Source organism: Schistocerca serialis, chromosome 11, assembly GCF_023864345.2.
Source record: "Schistocerca serialis cubense isolate TAMUIC-IGC-003099 chromosome 11, iqSchSeri2.2, whole genome shotgun sequence".
Classification (NCBI taxonomy): Eukaryota; Metazoa; Arthropoda; class Insecta; order Orthoptera; family Acrididae; genus Schistocerca; species Schistocerca serialis.
This window is the reverse complement of record NC_064648.1, coordinates 206926554-206931196: the sequence shown is the minus strand read 5'-3', so window position 1 is coordinate 206931196 and position 4643 is coordinate 206926554. Positions and strand designations below refer to the sequence as shown.

The window sequence follows — 4643 nt, the reverse complement described above, 5'->3', positions numbered from 1 at the left end:
CGTCCACAGTTCCAAACTTTCTTCACGTCAGACTAGCACTTGCGCCGTACGCAGTGGAATACTAGCTCTACTTGTTGCGAAAGTCGAAACTCTCTATGTAAGAAGTTCGCACATTCTGTGTGGCTACTTCATGAAGCACTCCGTTTTCATGCCACAAGTGGCCCATCGGGACCGTCCGACCGCCGTGTCATCCTGATGAGGACGCGGATAAGGAGGGGCGTCTGTGATCAGCACACCGCTCTCCCATTCGTTATGCTGGTATTCTTGACCGAAGCCGCTACTATTCGGTCGAGTAGTTCCTCAATTGGCATCACGAGGCTGAGTGCACCCCGAAAAATGGCAACAGCGCATGGCGGCCTGGATGGTCACCCACCCAAGTGCCGACCACGCCCGACAGCGCTTAACTGCGGTGATCTGACGGGAACCGGTGTATCCACTGCGGCAAGAACGTTGCCGGCTAGTTCATAAAAGTAGCAAAAGGCTCATTAAAGAGTTATACAGGGTGTTACAAAAAGGTACGGCCAAACTTTCAGGGAACATTCCGTTGAGTAAACAGTGTGATTTACGAAGTAGAAACATCCCTCAACTACCGCTGGAGTGCGTTCCGATTGCGTACACCACGTTGGGGCCCACGTACCGTGTGCACAAGTCGCATCGTTCCTGAGCGTTCAGCAGCGCGTTGAACTCGGCACGCTCAACGTTCACGTTCGACAGCACGGTCCGTGTGCCGACGGCTTAAGGGTGGGCCAACACCATATTGAATCCGAGGATTGCCGACGGAGGGCGCCACGAACTTGTAAGCCGTTTTCAGAAAGCTGTCCGGATACTTTTGGTCACGCAGTGTACGACCGCCAGCAGTAACGAGTGGGCCGGCGCCGACACCGCACCGTCACGGCGGTGGACCGAGGCGGAAATGCCGGCGGGTTTCGCAACGAGTGTGGGGGCGGCCTTGGAGGCGGTGCTGTGCTGTACACCTGGCCGGCTGCCCACTGTCCCACCCACACTGAGGCGACAGGAGCCCAGCAGCAGCGACATGCACGTACAGCGCAGATAGGCAAACTCGTTCATACTCGGGAACTATAGTTCAATTCTTTTATCTTGGCGGTTCGCGCATGACCGCCCAGACGCGGGAGATTGCTGCGTTGCCAGTTGTACGCGCTAAGAGAAGCAGCCCCCTAGTATAGTATAGTTGGCAAACTTAGGTTTAGGGGGGAGCGCGCAGTTCATGAAGTAAAGCCACCACGTCCGCATTAACCCTTTCGCTGCTACAGACACGTGCTCCCCGCATTCCGCGCTGTGCGCGATTTTGTCATCACTGCACTGCTCGCCTGTGCAGACACACGGTGTTCCGACTGCTTTGACACACTTTATCATTCGATTTCACAAAAACTATTTGGCCCAAAAATTTGATTTTTACACATCTTCTTGACTGACATCTTCCCCCCATAAATGACTTAATTTTGTTTCGATGTTCGACGCAGTTATTGTGCAGCATTAGATGTAGTAAACCATTGCACGAAATTTTGAAGAGTTTGCAGAGGTAAAAGTCCATAGCGTATACTTTCCATATGGTCGATTTTAGTTGCCATTAGAAATTTGAAAAAATTACATTCAAGCGAATAAAATTCATGAAGTAAGACACTTCGATATCGTTTTCAAATAAAGAAAATATTAAGCACCAAACAAGTTTTGCACTCAGAACCTTTTACTTAGCAGCCATACACGTTAACCATTACACTACCGCAGCTCGTCATTCAATGCATCAACTGGAGGACTTTAAAGTCTCACGCAAACAACCGATGAACACTGTTGGTATGACTATTAATTATTCACGTTTCGTCGAAGTACAATAGGAAATAAACAATTACCGCTGTTCTTTATTGCGAGAAAGCGGTTAGTGAGAATGATACAAACACCTTTCCTTGCTATCGCCTGAATTAGGAGGCTTATTGCTCGTTTCGTTTAATTAATTAATAGAATATGAAGCAATTGATATAAACAATGCTTTTTTCCAAACTATCTATAAAAGAAACTCTGCTATCCAGGCATTGCTTTTCTTCAATTTCTCTATTTATGAGCGAACGTTTCTAAAACTGAAGACGCTCGTCCGTGCTCTGCACTGCTGTCGAGCTCTGGCAACGTCATTCTCTGTTCATTGGCTGACTGTGTTTTGTGACGTCAGATGCGCAGAACGAACCTAAACTCGGCCGCCGTCGTAAATGACGCGCACTTTAGTTCACTGCTGATCGTTCTTTTTTGGGAACCGTTCATTTTTACTCGTTCACCGTTCATTTGTGCCTGGTATATGGTTCTCATGAAAAACTGAAAACTAGTAGTGTAGGTGACTGAAGGATGGAGGGCACCAAGAGGGGCCACTTGCCTCCCTCCTGGAGTATAGAGTTTTTATTCATTACAGAATTCCTACACGCTTTTAGAAGTAATTTCTGTGATTCTGCAGAACCTCTTGTTTAGCCAACCGTAGCCTTGTGTGGCTGATCGCAGGGGAATAATGTAGGGTGGCGCACGGAAAACCGGCCCCGAGTACAGACTGCTCGCCAATTACGGACGATGTGTTGCCCGTTACGAGCAGATACAACAAACAGACAAACATGTAATAATTAGGCAGTTAAGAAATAACAAGCTAATGCAAGCAACAATGGCGAAACAATCGATGACGATGTGTAGAGAGCTGGAGAAGAGAACATGAAAATCTCACGCGACGTGCATGGGCTATAGTAGCTCATGTAGTCTTGTAAACCTGTTGGTGGCTGTTTCCCAACTTAATAGACCACAAGTGTGTTGTATAAAATTCTTCGTTTCGACTTCCCCTACATAGCTACGCTACGTTGCAAAAAATGATCGTTTGCACCCTATATATACTTCATGTTGTTTCTGAGTTCGTAGGCGAAGTAGAGAGTTTATGGAAGCATAAAATAAAAATGTGGTTTTCTCATACTTGCGTCACACGCTTAGTAAAAACTAGGTTTTTATGTTGCATTATTAAAGTTAATGCAGCACTAGTAATAATAATAATTAAGTTCGCAATAATAAAGTTTTTGCTTCCTAGTGCTGTGGGCACGAGAAAGCTATCCGAAGATGGCTTCTGCGATTGCTCGCGGTTGACCGAATACGGAATCGTGTGGAGTGTTGCAAGGATGGTCTGCAGCTGTTCAGGAAGAATCCGCAGGACTTTAAGCGTCGTGTCAGTCACTGTGGATGAAACATGGATACATTACTATGCTCCTGAGACCAAACAACAAGTAATGGGTTTGCAAGAAAGAATCTGCACCAAAAAAGGCGAAGACCATTCCTTCGGCCGAAAAGGTTTTGGCGACTGTGTTTTGAGATTCGCAAGGGATAATCCTCATCGACTATCTGAAAATGGGTAAAACTATTACAGGTGCATATTTTTCATCGTTATTGGACCGTTTGAAAACGGAGCTGGAAGAAAAACGATGGCGATTGGACCGCAAAAAAGTTCTTTTCCATCACGACAATGCACCAGCACACACCTCAGTAGGTGTGGTCGCAAAATTAATGGAAACAGGATTCCAACTCCTTTCCCCCCCCCCCCCCCCCCTATTCTCCAGACTTGGCTCCCTCGGACTACTACTTGTTCCTCAATTTGAAGAAATGGCTGGCGGTACAATGATTTTATTCAAACGAGGAGGTGATTGCAGCAACTAATAGTTATTTTGCAGACTTGGACAATTCCTATTAATCGGAAGGGATCAACAAATTAGAACAGCGTCGAACGAAGTGTAAAAGTCTAAAAGGAGACTATATCGAAAAATAAAAAAGGTTTACCTCGAACACGTAAGTAGTTTTTATTTTTGCACGGACTTTTCAAACGCCCCTCGTGTTATCTTCAGGTTGCAGATCCGCTCTGTGCAGGATCGGTGTGGGCGAAAGCCTGCCTGATTTTCACCGATCGTATGCTCTGTCTGTTGTTCTAATCTAGTGAGATGAGCACGTGAGAGCACTTTGCAAGCAACTGGTAGGAGTGAAATGCCTCGACAGTTGTGGGGAGATTGTCGCCCTTTTTGAGCAGAGGGCGAATCAAAGCAGTTTTCCAATCTGCCGGTATGGCTCGGTGACATGGCGTATTGTCACCCATAAAACTTCCATCGTTGTTTGAAATCATGAGGCCCACCAGATGCTGCAAATAGTCTTGTAATATCTCTTTATATTCGACGAATTATTCTGATGCAACTCTACCCTTGAATGACGATTATTAGTTTTCTATCTTCATACTCGCAGAATCCATGCGCAAAGTAGTTTCATACAATAGCAATGCCATGAGCGCATAATTATTCTTTGTAGTACTCTCTCTGGTGGTTGTTAGAAAAAAAGCTTCCGACATTGTCTTCGTGCCGATTAGCCTGAGCGTTGTTTGAAGAATTGTAATCTGAATATTGAGATTTATGACAAAAGATATATATATCCCTATATATATATATATATATATATATATATATATATACAGGGCTATTACAAATGATTGAAGCGATTTCATAAATTCACTGTAGCTCCATTCATTGACATATGGTCACGACACACTACAGATACGTAGAAAAACTCATAAAGTTTTGTTCGGCTGAAGCCGCACTTCAGGTTTCTGCCGCCAGAGCGCTCGAGAGCGC

At 45.3% G+C, this 4643-nt stretch overlaps 1 pseudogene; it reads right to left on the bottom strand.

The window, feature by feature from the left end:
- Positions 1 to 337: 337 nt before the first annotated feature.
- Positions 338 to 455, bottom strand: LOC126427517 (5S ribosomal RNA; annotated as a pseudogene).
- Positions 456 to 4643: the final 4188 nt, after the last annotated feature.